Source organism: Sarcophilus harrisii, chromosome 5, assembly GCF_902635505.1.
Source record: "Sarcophilus harrisii chromosome 5, mSarHar1.11, whole genome shotgun sequence".
In the NCBI taxonomy this organism is placed as follows: Eukaryota; Metazoa; Chordata; class Mammalia; order Dasyuromorphia; family Dasyuridae; genus Sarcophilus; species Sarcophilus harrisii.
The window spans coordinates 16,809,648-16,826,303 of NC_045430.1; positions in this window are offsets into that span (position 1 = coordinate 16,809,648).

Consider the following 16,656-nt stretch of genomic DNA (forward strand, 5'->3'; position numbering starts at 1 on the left):
TGAGGGGGGGATGAAGAGGGGACCCCTGAACTTGGAAAATCCTGGAAGGAGAAAATCTTCAATTCTGTCTCAATAACTGACTTTGCCCCATGTCTTTTTCCTTAAATGAATTTAAGTTCCAACTGCTTGAGGTGGGGAATGATGCAGGGAAAGATTCCAATCTTTGATTCCCAACCCCCCTAGCTAATGTAAATTACCCTTTGACTCACAAATCCTGGTCCCTTTGAATTCCAATAGAAGGTCCGGACCTGTCCCAGCCCCACCCGGATCTGAGCCTACAAATGATGATGTTCAGAAGACAAAACAGAAACGCTTTGTCACTTTCATCGTCTTTAATTTGGTCTAATCACAATGTCTAAGAAAAGATTTTTTAAAAAGATGCTGGTTTCAGGAGACTTGGGTTCAAGGCTTGGCTCTGCTCTTTGTTATATATCAGAAAATTTTTAAGTCATTTTACTTCTCTGATACTTAGAGTTCTTATCTGCAAAATAGGATTGTATCATCTAGACTAAAAATATAAATGAAGATTAAAGAAAATAATAAAGCTAAAGCATTTTGTAGCCCTCATTTGCTATGTAAAATATGGATTATCAAGAGGGGAATTAGACCTATGATTTCACTGGTATAAAGAAATTCCAATTGAGGAAACTCTCATTATTATTGCTAGTCAGTATCTTCTGTTCAATTTTTATTCTTAAAGGGTTGTGGGAAGGCATGAGAGGGTAGATGTCATACTTAGGATCAAACACTCAGTATGTATTTGAGGGGCTTGAACTTAGGTCTTCTTGGTTCTCAGAATACTGATCTTTCTATCTATTATATATCATGAATTGTAGCTATAGCATCAGCAGCAATAGAAGTAGTAGTGATGATAGTGGTAGCAGAAGTGATAATGGTGGTGGTGTGGAAGTGATAATAATAGTAAAAATGTACTATAATGTCTCATTCTGGTGGGAGTCATTCTTGTTCTCCACAGTTATAGTTATGGATTGAAAACTCTGGTAGGAACTCCAATCTAAGAGAATTAGAATAAAGATTTCACCTCTTCTCATCTTAACTCAATACAACCCAACTCAACTCAATTAATCAAATCTTTATTGAATGAGCACTTGTTATCTTCTAGGGACTATGGTGGATATTAGGGCTGCACAGACTTAAAAAAAACTGTATTTGCCTTCAATGAGCTTACATTCTTCCATGGAAAATAATGTACTCATGGGAAAGGATAAAGTATATGCAGAGCAATACAACATGATTGGGAACAACCAGGGAAATCACCCAAGGCTTCCTGTAGAATGTGGCACCTGAGTTGAGTTTTGAAAGGAACTAGGGATTCTGGGAGGCAGAGAATTGAAGAGGGAAAACTTTCCAGGAATTGGGAAGAGATTGTGCAAAGGCAGAGATACAGAATATATAACTTCATGCGTGGAGAACAGAATGCCAACCAGCTTGAGCAATATGAAATTCATGAAAAGTCTGAAAAGAGTTTAGAGCTAGATTGGGAAGGAATTTCCCAATTCCTAGAATAGTATTCTAGAGGCAATAGGGAGCCACTGAAGCTTCTGGAACTGGGGAGTCATCGGGTCAGAATTGTATTTTATAAATAACAATTTAATAGTTGTGTGGAAGGTGAACTGGAAAAGAGGAGAGACTAGAGTAAACGAAACCAATTAAGAGGTAATTATTATAATTCAGGTGAGAAAGTGAGTGTGGAGGAGATGGATGTGACAGAAATTGTGGAAAGCAAATAAGTATTACTGATAAACGAAATGGGTAAGATATGAATGAATGACAGTAAAAAGGTAAGGAGTGCTCAAGAATTGTTAGCCTGAGGATTTGGGAAGATGGTGGGGCATTCTAAAAAAAATAGGAAATACAGGAAAAGGAGTTTGAGGGGTGGGTAGATAGGGAGAGTTATGTTTTAAATATGTCGAGTTTGAAATGTCTATGGGTTAGCCAGTTGAAAAAAATCTAGTAGACAGCTGGTGATGGAGAATTTAAGTTGAGGAGACATGAGACATACAAAAGCTTCATGGATAGATTTGGAATTCATCTGCATGGAAATGTGAGACAGTAACTGAATCTATTGGAGCTGATGAGATGATCAAAAGAAAGCCTGGAGACAGAACATAAGAGAGCCCAGGACAGAGCTCAGTAGTTGATGTGTCCAAAGGAAACACAGCTTAAATAATAATTCAGCTGGACATAAGGCCAGGAAAACATCTAGGAGAAAGGAGTGGTCAAAAGTATCAACAGGTACTGAGTGGTAAAGAAGGATGAGTACTCTGAAAGGACCATTAGATTTTGAAGTCAGGAAATCATTAGTAATGAAAGAGAGAGAAAAAAAAAAGAGAGAGAGAAAGAGGAGAGACAAAGACAGAGAGACAGAGACAGAGAGATAGAGAAAGATTTAGTTGAGTGACAAAGTTGGAAGAAGCCACTATGAAAAGACTTTAGGGATTTGAGAAAGATTTATTAGAATTGCGCTGAAATAAGCTCTTACAGATTGAGAGAGAGCCAGTTGTTAAAATTTTAATATGAGCAAAAACTTGTCATGATGTAATTTATTGTTTTGCTGATTATTTATGTTTTTAAAAGTGATGGAGAAAATGTTAATATTTGCAGTTTAAACTTAAAATTATATCATATATATGTATATATACACACATACATGCATGCATACATATGGTAGGGAAAGATTATAAAACATTTATTAGTACAATCTTGAATTTTTTTCTTTTCAAAATAATAATAGCTTTTTATTTTTCAAAATAGATGAAAAGATAGTTTCAACTTTCATCCTTGCAAAACTTTGTGTTCTAATTTTTCCCCCTCCCTCCCCTAGACAGCAAGTAATCCAATATAGATTAAAGATGTACAGTTCTTCTAAACTTATTTCCAAATTTATCATACCACACAAGAAAAATCAGATCAAAAGGGGGAAAATGAGAAAGAAAAAGGCAAGCAAACAACAATAATGAAAAAGGTGAAAATACTATGTTGTAATCTGGATGCAGATGGCTCTCTCCATCACAAGCTTATTGGAATTGGCCTAAATAACCTCATTGTTGAAAAGAGCCAAGTCCATCACAGTTGATCATCACATAATCTTGCTGTTGGCTCTGTACAATGTTCTCTTGCTTCTAGCATGAGTTCATGTTAGTCTCCCCAGGCCTTTCTGAAATCAGTCTGCTGATCCTTTTTTATAGAACAATAATATACCATTACATTCATATAGCATAACGTATTCAGCCATTCCCTAACTGATGAGCATCTATTCAGTTTCCAGTTCCTTGCTTCTACACAAAGGGCTGCTATGAACATTTTTGCACATGTGGGTCCTTTCCCCTTTGATCTGTTTGGGACACAGACCCAGTAGAGATAGACACTGCTGGATCAAAGGGTATGCACAGCTTTTTTATCCTTTGAGAATAGTCTTGGATTTACTTCTATTCAACATTTATTTCCACTAAAAAAAACCAAACACCTTAAAAAATCAATGCTATGCTAAAGGAACGATTACAATCACTGTTGAAAGAGGAAATGATGAATCACCCCAGTATCTTTGCCAAGAAAACTCCAAATGGAGTCAAAGAGTTAAACACAACTCAAAGGACTGACCAATGACAAATTATCATTGTTGGTCACCAAGTAAAAGTGAAGCAAGTTTGATGAAATTAGTGGGAGGTAAAGTAATGGAGGAAATATGAGTAGATTACCTTTGCTGAATGTTTTGGTTTGGTTTGGTTTGGTGAAGGAGATAAAGGATGATAGCTTGAATGCATAGCAGGGTGAAATGACCTTTTTTTAAAGATAGAGATTTGCAGATTTTGTTTTACACTGGAGAAAGAACCAGTGAATAAAAATGAAGACTGCTAAGAAGGAGAAGTTGAAGAGGCAAGATCACAGAAGTGATGGGAGAGTCATCACATAGCAAGGCAGATCAAGAACACAGATTAAAGAATTGGCTTTGAAAAATGGGATCACTTCTTCCAAGTAACTAATACAAAGCAGGAGAGAATGAGGAAAATGAAATCACACAATAAATGATTGATTGAATTTACAACAGGAAGTATGAGCAGAGAAAGTTTCTGATATGACACAGAGTAGAGCATGCAATATATGGATAAATTGAAAGAATTCAAAATGTTTAGCCTGGAGAAGAGAAAAACTGGGAAAGGTAAGTGACAGTTTTCAAGTATTTGAGTGATAGATCTGTGAAAGGGAAATTAAACTTGTGTTGTTTGGCTCCAAAGGGGAAGAACTGAGAACAATCAGTTACAAGGAAATCTGTTCTGATTCAGTATAATGAAGTTAAAGGTGTCGTAAATCAGAGTGGTCTATTTCCAAAACGAGGGTGATTATAATCGCTATAGGTCATCAAAAAAAGGCTGGATTTGTTTGATGACAATTCTGTGCGGCAGCTAAGGTTTGCATTTCTTTCATTCTCCAGCATTTACCATGATACGTGCCCTATAGCAAGCACTTAGTAAATGCTAATTGATTGGCCAAAGCAACACAATTATTTAAAACTAGAACCTAGAACCAATTAAAAAAAAAAAAAAAAAACAACCTGGTCCCCACTTCCCTGGCTCCAAATTCAAATAACTGTCTGTGAAGCTTGAGAGCTAGTTGACAAATGATCAAATAAGTAATTATTATCCATGGACTAATCTCATTTCAAATTAATGAGTATTCAAACCATGAGGGTTCACGAAGCAGAATTACACAGACTGATGCTTCAATAACTGAAAAAGAAGAATATAACAAGGTTCTAAACTTTTCAGTTTCTCTTTTTCTGCCCAAATGAAGAGGGCTGACTACTAAGAAATATAAGTTTCCCCAACTTTGCCTGTCTTACTGCTGTAGGCAGTGAATATATAAAGTGTATCACTTGGTTCCAGATCCTGTCAACTCTACCTTTCAACTCAGAATTCAAAGTTGCCTCAAATATATTTAAACACTTTGATGGCTATATAGATATATATCCATCTAACCATTGATTCATCAATCCATCTATCCATCTCTCTATCCATCCCTTATACATTATAAATTATTATTTTCTCTCTTCCTCCTCCTCCTCTCCTCCTCCTCCTCTTCCTCCTCCTCCTCCTCTTCCTCCTTCTCCTCCTCCTCCTTCTTCTTCTTCTGCTTCTTCTGCTTCTTCTGCTTCTTCTGCTTCTGCTTCTTCTGCTTCTGCTTCTGCTTCTGCTGTTTCTTCTCCTCTTCATTCTCTTCCTCCTCCTCTTCATCCTCCTTTTTCTTCTAGTTTTTCTCCCCCTCCAATACTTTAGAGTACTCTGACTTCAATCATATGCCTTCCCCTTTCAAAGATTGCAGCCCATTCATGCCTGGTCTTCCTTTATGACTCTTGTGTAATCCCTATTCATCACTCACAAGTTCCACCCAATATGCAGTGGGGCTTCCTCTAGATTTTTTTGTAGGTATCAATGGATTAAAAATTATAGCTCTTGATGACTGGTCCATCATCTTTTCAGTTCACATATCCATTTGATAATATTCTTAATGATATCACTTCTCTCATTTGATTTTTAATTAGCAATGTGTTGCAGCCTCTTCACACCCACCATCTACCTCTGTACTGCCTTTTGGGGGATGATTAATTTTTTTAATTAGACATACTAATGTATCTTAAATATAATCATGCTTTCTGAAGAATCGAATTATAGAGTTTTCTGCATTTCTTATACTTTTGTAGAAGGGAAAGAGAAACACAGCAGTAGATTAAGCATCACGACATTCTACTTCGTGTTCTAACACCCTGGGAATTTCCCCAGTCTGCTTGAGGGAAGAGGATTATTCCCATTGGTCATGAAGCTAACCTAAGATAGAGCATTGAGCTGTTGCCAAGATGATGAAAAAGGAGAACTCATGTTCTGGTCTGAACTCTAGGCTCTATTGCCAAATCAAACAACAGTCTCCATGTTTTCAACAAATTAAAACTTCAGATAAAGACAGATGAGATGACACAGCTCCATTCCCAGTATCCAGATGGCTTTTCAGCTTTCCTGGAAGTTTCTCGACCCTAAAGTTAGTTTTTCCTCATGTTTAGAAATTGACTTAAAAATCATTCACTGTGCTGCAAATATCTCAAACTGGGCTCCAACTCTTTCAACTTGAATGACTGCTGAGCAGAGGATCATAAGATTTAGAGTTAGGAGGGACCCGAAGGTTACCTACTTCTATTTCATTTTACAGAAGAGGAATCTGTTGCTTAGAATGGTTCTGTGATTTCTCTTGGGTAACTCAACTAGCAGGTGGCAACATCAGGATTCAAAACCAAGTTTACTAATTTTATATCTAGTTAGTACGTATCAGAGGCTGTACAGAAGTGGGGGTCTATGAAAGAATGATGTTTCTATGGATTTCTGTGGTGTGGGGTGGAAGCAACATATTACGGGAAAGCTCATTAAATTTGAAAACAAGAGGACACGGGTTCAAGATTTACATTGGAACTTCCTAGTTTTATGTCCCTGGGTCAATGACTTAAATTCTCAGTAGTTCAGTTTCCTCAGTTGCAAAAAAGAGAGATCAAACTATCTGGACCCTGAGGTGCCTCAAAACCACATTTATGATCCTCTGATCTTATGAGTGCCATTGGATAAATCATGTCAGTTTCCTCATCTGTAAAATAATGGGCTCAGATTGAAAGCTTCTAATGTCCCTTCTAGTTCTGGATCTATGATTTCTTTCCCTTATTCCCCACAGCCAGTGTCTCAAGATCCCTAGCCATAGGTTGGAAATGTACTCTCCCAATCAAACTCTAATCAGATCTGTCAGTCTTGTCTCTAAACAAATTGACTCTAAAAGCTGTAAACAACCACCCACTCTACCAACTGCACAAGGTTCCTATGAAATATGTATCTGCAGCCCAAAGAAATCAAGGGGAAATATGAATGAATGTCACAAACTGAAGGGAAACTCTGATCAATGGTTTCCTGAACACACAGGATGGCCAGAATATAAACAACATCAACCTTGCTGTTAAAGATCAATGTGGAGTCCCTGATAGAGGCACAGCACTGCCTTTAACCAGCTGAAAAAAAGAGAAATTGCTCAGAAATGATCGAGCTCCTAAGTGAAGGAATTGATGTTGCATCATAGAAAACCAACTAGTTTTACTAACTGAAGGTTCTTGATTCAGAATCCACAGAATCTTAGAAGTAGAAGATGCCCTAAATATTGCCTTCTCCAACTTCCCTTTATCAAAAACTTCCCCTTTACAATTCTTAAATAACCATCTAGCCTTTGCTTGAGGATCTCTATTGATGGCAAACTCACTACCTACCAATATAGATCATTCTACTCTAGAATAACTCTGATAGTTGGGCAATATTTCCTTGTATTGTATTGAAATTTATTTCTCCCCCATGATTATAGTTTAATTCTACTGAATCCAAGTAGAATATGGCCAGTCCTTTCATAAGACAATCATTCAAATATTTAAATACAACTACTATGTCTCTTCCTCACGTATTTTATTCCCTTTTGAAATTTAAAATGTTTGAGATAGATATTTTCTGGGCACTTTTTAATCAATTTATTAATAAGACCAACATATTTATTAATAAAAGAATGATCAGTTGGCAATCTCTTTTGGATCAAAAACCCCTCAGGGCAGTAGGTTCATAGTTTACATGCCTTTGGAATATTAGGAGTTCCTGAGAATGGCACTCATCTATTATTGGTTAACAATTAATAAGAATGAGTATTTCACTGAAAAAGTGGAATCTCTTACAATGAGGGTCTTAGAGCACATGACTTAGATCACTCAAATCTTGGTCAAAAAGATATCAATTTCTATGTCAGCTGTCTGAAAAAAAAAAGGGGAGAAGCTACATTTCCCCAGACCAGTAAATCCAATGAGCAGGAATGAGTCCAATAGCCTAAACTTAAAATTTCCTTTACTCTTTTTTAATTAGATCTCAGACATCCTGGATGGGTAAATATTTTAGAAAGATTTTCCACACTGGCTGATTTCTGGATGAGGGAGCAGAAAGGGAGAAATACCTTCATCCTAATTAATTGATTAGTTATTAATACAAGAGAGAAATCATCAGGAAAGCAGGAAAACTTTTTCAACTGCAGTTCCTTCAATTGATTTGTATAGCATGCTCCCCAATACATTCACATATATAGTTCCTATGGTATGGATATTCTCCAGCTTGTCAGCAACTCCCTGAAATAGAAACAATACACCAGAAGTGGTTGGAGCAGCATCGAGTGGCTGTCATTCAAATTGACCTCAAAAAGTAGTTGATCTCAGATTGATCACCTGTGTCTTGAGGCATTAAGCACTCAGGTAAAGTTTGTGTTTGATTTTCCAGTTTGAATTAGTCACAGTAAAGCTTGGCAAGAGGTGAACAGCAAAGAACCATAGCACTGTATGAGGATTTGAGAAAATTACTAGGACTTTTGCAGGGGCAGCCTCATGAATTAGGGTCAAAGCTGTTTAAAACCTTTCTGATATTTGTGCAGTTATTAGCCAAATCCTTGTGGGTAATGGGATGAACTTTCAAAGCAAGTATTGAACAAGAAATCTTTAGCCGAGTGACTTAATCATCATCAAATCAATCCTTACTGTAAAACTTTCATCAGAATTATTAATGAGCATTGATATTAGATATTAGATAGCACAAGATATGCAGACTGGTAGAATGTAAGCTCCTTGAGGACAGGCTCATGTCCTTTGTATCCTTGTATCCCCATTGGCTAGCATATTTGGAGAAAAAGAAAGAAATTGTTGTTAAATTAGTGTAGTGAACTCCTGTGGAAACCACTTTTAAAAACAGATCTGCAACTCTTCCATAATTGAGAGTATTAGAGAGTTGCTTTGGGCACTGAGAGATTAAATTATTTGTCCGAGGTCAAACCTGTGTCAGGGAAGTCCAAGTTTGCCAAATATAAAGATTGGCTCTCTTATTATATCATAGCTCCTTAAGTTTTTTTTTTTGGTGACCCCTTTTCACCTGAGTAATTTTTATGTGACCCTGGCTATACAGGTTTATAAAATAGATATACACATCAAACACTTATTCATAATAAATCCTATTTTCATGAGTACCACACTCTGTTGTAAGATCCCATATGGGAAACCCACAGTTTAAGAAGCTAGGCATTATACCACACTGCCTCTTCCCCTTTAATTAGCTTTAAAAGTGTTTATTTAATTTACTTGACACTTGCGGTAAAGAAATGCTGAACTAACACATTGTTCCTCATCATTCTCTTTTTTCTCTTCTTCCTCTTCCTCTTCCCCTCTTCTTTCTCTTCTTTTTTTTTTCATCTCTACCAATTTGTCTATTTTCATCACATGGGAAAATTGATGTAATGATATCCTTATTTTTTTTAAATGAAAAACCTTATCCTTTATTAATACTGAAAAAGTGAAGTGAGAAAATATTAACAATTATTGACCTCTATGCTTTCTTTTTATTTATTTAATAGCCTTTTATTTACAGGTTATATGCATGGGTAACTTTACAGCATTAACAATTGCCAAACCTCTTGTTCCAATTTTTCACCCCTTACCCCCCCACCCCCTCCCCTAGATGGCAGGATGACCAGTAGATGTTAAATACATTAAAATATAAATTAGATACACAATAAGTATACATGACCAAAATGTTATTTTGCTGTACAAAAAGAAAATGATATCCTTATACTAGGGTCACTTCCTAGGAAACAGAAAAGAAAGTGATATCTTCCAAGAGCCAAAATGGGTTGACTCAGTCAGGCTCTTTACATATAGCCCAAAACTTGAAATGACATCAAAAAACTGTCACTTGAATGATGATAATAATAGCTTTTATAAAATTACATTATTAAATTATGTGATAATGTATTGATTTTAATAATGCCATTAAAATTTATTATATTATTATATTGTTATGTTATGTTATATTAGATTATATTAATAATAACTTCTTGAAGGGATGCAAAGTACCTTACCTCTGTTCTGATCTGATCTCATCCTCACAATGACTCCTTGAGTTGGGACCTATTATTATCCTGACAGCTGTGAGAGGTTAAGCAACTTGAGCAGTTACAAAGCAAGTAAATACGATCTCTATTTCCAAGTCCTATGCTCTATGTTCTATGTCATCTTCTTAATTACTGTTAGCAACTGGGGGCTCTCCCGCCTTTTAAAATATTCTACCTAGTTCTGCCTCTATTTACTCCAAGAGCAATACAAATACCCATAATGACCTTCCCAGGTCTCGTCATCTTGTTCTCCACTTTTAGGAATAATAGTGCAATTGATCAGCCAGGAAAAGTCTGTTAAGTATTTTAAAGGTGATGTGAATTTGCAGCAATGAGAGTCAACGCTGATTTTCCTAGAGCAACAAGCTTATAATAGCATCTTATGTTCTTGCCCAAGGGTCTAATGCCAAATTTTTTAAAGTTATACCATAGTGATTATGACAAATACAGGAGTTTCTCTGGTCTCTGCCACTAGGCATCTTTTCTCTGCTTTTTAAACATCAGGTCTGGAGTCAGAAAGACTCTGAATTTAAATCAGACCTAAGACACTTTCTAGCTGTGTGACCCTGAACAAATAATTTAGCCCTGCCTGCCTCAGTTTCTTCATTTGTAAAAATGAGATGAAGAAGGGAATGCAAAATCATTCCAATATCTTTGCCTAGAAGACCCTAAGTAGAGAAGAGTTGGATAAAATCGAATAACAATAAGAACAATCTTATGATTTCATGCGGAGCCCTTCCCAGTCTGGCTAGAACTACTAGATTAAGAGGCCCTTCTACCATTAGGAATACTATTGACTTAATTTGCATTGGACTAGAAGAGGTAATCCTTGAGGCCCCAGCACAAATCTGTGATTCTCTCATTCTCATCACAGACTGAGGGATGGGGTGGGAGTCAAAAACCCTGAGAGAGTTATTAAACCTGGGCCTATGCTCTGGATTAGGAATCACAAGACCTTAGTTCAGATCTCTGCTCTATCACTATCTTTTGAATTTAGACTAATCCACTAACTTCTTACCAACTCTGCCCCCCCAACTTTCTGCCACTCTTTAGCCCTCCATCTTTATGTCTAAAATAAGATGCCTGATCTATTTAGACCCTTAATTTTTTTCTAGCTGTAAATAAACAAAATTATGGTCTATAAAGAGATTAGATAAAATATCCATTAAAATTCCTTCCAGTTCAAAATTTATGATCCTCTGATCTTTCCAAGGTTAAAGATGGATTCCTTCCTGATCACAGAGAATTTGACAGATTTTTTTTTTCAGATGGTCAAGGCACTATTGTGTGTGGGAGTTACCCAACCAACAATCTGAGGGTGACAGTCATTCATTTACTTGACAGGTTCCTATACACTTAGGACAGACTGAGGTGCTTTGGGCAAATCAATGTCTCAAGTAAAAAAGTTTCCCACATGGGAAAAAAGCTGAGGAATCAATAGATACCAATTTGTAATGATGCATTTGATGAGGTAAAAATATAAACCAAACCAAAGGTATGACTGAGAACATGAGTCTCTCAGATAAGTGAAATATATGTGCGAAGACATTGATTTTTGACTTTGACTGCCTTTAGATTCTTCTAAATGGATTTTTCCAAACTGTATCTAGACACTAATTTCTTTCAGTTGATTTGAAAATTGTGAAAGATGTTTTCTATGTTGACCCCTGTACCAAATGGTGGTAGGGTCAATCTCAAATTCTTTTTCATGGAGGTGAATTGGGCATTAGCTCCAAAGAATCATTATGTGTATATCCCTTTGCTTCATTTATGTGTTGTTTTTGAAATCACAGGATTTATCTCCAGCTGACCTGAATATATTCAGATGGGAAGCTGGCTTTGTGCCTGTCAAGATATTCTTTAGAGAGATTTAAATACAAATGCTGTTCTGATGGAGGCAGATTATCATACTTCATATCTATCTTCCTCCATAAAGTGGTCATTGCTTTTGTTTACAAAGTAAATTCCTATTTAGCGGGGAAGAAAGAGACTGACAGAGAGAAAGAGAGACAGAGAAAGAGACAGACAGACAGAGACAGAGAGAAGGAGGGAGAGAGAGAAAGAGGGAGGAAAGAAGGAAGGAAGGAAGGAAGGAAAGAAGGAAGGAAAGAAGGAAGGAAGGAAGGAAGGAAGGAAGGAAGGAAGGAAGGAAGGAAGGAAGGAAGGAAGGAAGGAAAGAAGGAAGGAAGGAAGGAAAAAGAGAAAGAAAAAAGAGGAAGAGAAGAAGAAGGAGGAAGAGGATGAAGAGGAGGACAAAAAGGTGGACAAAGAGGAGGAAGAGGAGGAGGCAGATAAGGAGGAGGAGGAGGAGGAGGAAGAGGAAGAGAAGGAGGAGGAGGAGAAGGAAGAGAAAGAGGAGGAAGAGAAGGAGGAGGAAGAGGAGGAAGAGAAAGAGAAGGAAGAGAAAGAGGAGGAGGAGGAAGAAGAGGAGGAGGAGGAGGAAGAGGAGGAGGAGAAGGAGGAAGAAGAGGAGGAGAAGGAGGAAGAAGAGGAGGAAGAGAAGGAGGAAGAGGAGGAGGAGAAGGAGGAAGAAGAGGAGGAGAAGAAGAAGAAAGGGAGAGACATGGATGGGAAAAGGCAGAAGGAGGGGAATAGAGAGAGAAAGGAGAAAGGGAGGGAAATAAAGGAAAAGAAGAGAAAACACGAGACAAGAAGAGAAGAGAAGAGAAAAGAGAAGAGAAAGAGAGAGAAATAGAGAGACAACCAAAGTTTTGCAATGACATCAGGAAAATATACAGTTTAAATTGACATAATCCCTATGGCCCAGCTTTTTTTTTTTTAAGTTATTCAGATTTGAATATGAAACAGCACAGTGTAAGAGAAAGAATCAAATTCTCACAGCTAAGGAAAGAGGATCATATGTACTAATTATTAAGGCAAATCATCAAGATCAGGGCCAGAGGAATGAATCTTCCAGAGGGCAAGGGATAAAGCGGGAGCAGAGTCCCCAAAATCTGGCCTGAAAGAGAATAACTCTAAGAACATCTTCCATCAACCTAGGCAGTGTTGTCAGACAAGGAAAGGAATGCTCTGTACTAAAGACTTGACTCACAAAGCCAGGGAACCACTGTTCTAAGCTGTGTCAGGTCAGGAACTAAGTGTCCAGTTAAATGAGACTGTACCAAAGTTCTAAACTGTGATCTAAAGGTAGTGATATTAGCACTGAGACAGAAACAGTTCATCTCAGAGATGAACAGTATGGCTGAGATAAACAACTTTGTCATGAGGTTTCCTTGCTCAAGATAATAGTGTTATTTTGTTTTGGGTATAGAGTATACAATCCACCTTTAGAATTGTAAGATGCTATTTTTATAGCTCTGTCAAGGGTGGTAGAAATGGAAAGTGTAAAACCTGCCATGGGTACCATGCTCTTTTTGTTAATTTGGAAGAGATGTAGACTACAGAAAGGAACTTTACCCAAGGGGTTTATTATTTTTTTTCCTGGAGAAAGGAAGAGTGTGGCATGTGGAATTAGATAGTTTGCTGAGAAAACAGTTTGTTAAAAAAACATCTGTGGTTTTAGTGGCTGCAAGCTCAATAGAAGTCAGAAGTGTGATTTGGTAGAGGTTACCCTCATAGCAAGAAGAAAATTGGTGAAAAGAGAAACGGGGACAAAAGGAAATTTGTTTCAAATTAACCAATATCTAATAGGCCAAAGTAAGCCCTTGAGAAGCAAGACTGTGGGATCCCAGAGATGCCTTCTGGGGCTGATAGGTAAAGTCCTATGGGCTATTGTCACTGGTGGGGATGTCAAGGTAACAGTCCTGTTGAGGAGTAAAATTTAAGTTGATGGGAGCCTGCTTAACTTTTGAAAGATGCCCAACTGTGGGATACTGGCCTACAGAGGTGGGTTTTTTTTAATATTCTATTTTAATAATAATTTAATTTTTTAATTTTAATAATAATTTAATATTCTATTATTTTTTAATATTCTAATATTTTAATATTCCCTTAGATATGATAGAGACTGAGTTAGGTGGTGACATGGTGACACAGAAATATTAATTTGGTGTCCAGTTGGAAGATGGATTAGAGAGAGGAGAGACTGGAAGAATGGAAGTAAATTTGGAAGCTATTGCAGTGACCCAGGTAAGAAGTAATAAACTAGGGTAGCAAATATGTGAATAGAGGGGAAGGGGATGGAAGTGATGGATGTTAAGGAAATAGTATAAAAACACCTGGCAAAGTTGTGGTAGCAGATTTATTCCCTCAGAAAGTCTTCACTAGATTTTTTTTTTGGTTAGTCATGTCTTCCTCCTTATCTGAGAAGAGTGTCATTGCACATTCACTGAAAATTATAGCTGCACCTAGCCATAGACGTCAAATATGGTGGTCCACTCAATTCAAATCTTCTTATAATCCTCCCAGAACTGTGTCTGGGACAGTACAACCCCCCAAGGGTAATCTAGCACAATGTGTATGCTTGACACAAATTATTTAATCAATGCTCATTGACTGTAGCTTGGATTGGGATGGAGCCCCTCATGATCGTCTCCAAAACTAAACTTCAATTTTCCATCAACCTAGGCAGTGTTGTCAGTCAAGGAAAGGCATGCTCTGTACTAAAAGACTTGACTCACAAAACCAGGGAACCACTTGTCAGATTCTTGCCAATTTGGGGGGTCCAGATTTAGAATAGCTTCTGAATTCTGGGCATCTTTATCCTATCTTTTTTCTATTTCCTATGTGCACTCAGAAGTTGCATCTCTTCCTCTTGAATGAGCACTACTCCTAGCAAATAGTTGCTACTATCTCTAGTACTAGAGAATGTCATGGATCAATTTTGTATGTTGAACAAGATCCTTGGAGGAGGTGAGAATGTCACCAAGAGAAACCATCAATTCTAATCCAACAGGGTCCTCAAATTCTGAATTCATGGTATTCTGAAATAGTACAAGCATTGTACTATTTTGAATAATAAAAAGGTACTGGCACTATTGCAATCACCCCATCTTTGTTCCAAGTACCAAGTGATTAAATCCACTCCCCTCCTCTTTGTTCTTTTTCAGTCAGTTTTTCAGTCATTCTGGACTCTTTGTGACCTCATTTGGATTTTTCTTGTTAAAACAATGAGGACACTGAGGCAAAGAGAGTTAAGTGACTTATCTCATAAGGGTCTGAGGCCAGATCTGAATTCAAGGCTGCTTAATGCTGGGTCTAGAGCTCTGTCCATTATATCATAGCTACCTCTGTTGTGCTTCATCATTCATTTTCCTGTAGTTAAATCAGTTGACATGTCCCAGAGAGAAGCAACTTTTGTGACTATTACTTTTGATCCAATTACTCATATACCACTGTCTGAAGATGCAGTTTGTAAATGTTGCTGGTATTCAGGGGTCTGCCATTTTGACAAAATGATGACTTTTTTCCTCTTCCTCCTTTCAAATTCAACTGAAAGGTCATATACTTGCCCTAGCTGCTGCTCTGTGCATATTTCCCTGGAAACTTTCATAGACCAGCAGCCTCTGGTCAAGTCAGCTTGGAGATAGAGCTGGATTGTCAAGGTTAACAATATACTTCTACAGTTATATGAGGGTGGGTTTTTCTAACCTCCTTCTAGTAAAAGTTTTGTATTAGTACTGATGTTATAGCCTAAATCTGCTCTAGGCTATGCTCCAGGTAATCCTTGAGGTTTTATATCACTCTCCAACAGTCCCATTCAGTAGTTGTATGATACAACCCCAGTCTAGGTTGAGTGCATAACAAAAGTTTGCAGGACCTTATTCTTCTGAGTCACAGATGATAATAAAGTGGATGTTGATCATTCATTCCCACTATTCAACTCACTGGATTTATTTTTTAAAATTATTATTTACTTACAACAATTTTTTCTTTTTATTTTAGGTCTAAATTTGATTCCTCCCTCCCACCACTCCTCTACCTATTGAGTAAGCAAGCAAAATAATATTAATTATACTTGTGAAATCATGCAAAATATATTTTCATATTAGTCATATCTCAAAAAAAAATTTGAAAATGATCCCTTAATTTGTACTCAGAGTGTATCAGTTCTCTCTGATAGCATTTTAAATCATCAATCCTTTGGAATTGTCTTGGATCATTGCAGTGATCTGAGCAGCCAAGTCTTTTACAGTAGATCATTACAACATTGATGTTACTCTGAACAATGATCTCCTAGTTGTTCTCACTTCACTTTGCCTTAGTTCATATACGTGTTACCTTATTTTTTTTTCATCATTTTTTACAACATGAGAGTGTTCCATCACAATTATGTGCTACAACTGTTCAGTCATTCCCCAAATGATGAGCATCCCCTCAATTTCCAATTTTTTGCCACCACAAAAAAAGAGTTGCCAAAAATATTTTTGCATGTATAGGTCTTTTTCCCTTTTTTTTTATCTCTTTGGGATATAGAGCTAGTAGAGTATGGATAGTTTTATAACCCTTTGGGTATATTTCCAAATTGTTCTCCAGAATTATTGAACCAGTTTACAACTCCATCAACACTTTATTAGTGTGCCAATTTTCCCTCATGTCCTCCAATATTTGTCAATTCTGATAGATATGAGAGGGTATCTCAGTTGTTTTAATTTACATTTCTCTAATCAATAGCAATCTAGAATCTTTTTATGACTATAGATAAACTGCTTCTTCATTTCCTTTGACTATCATTTAGGAAATAACTTATTT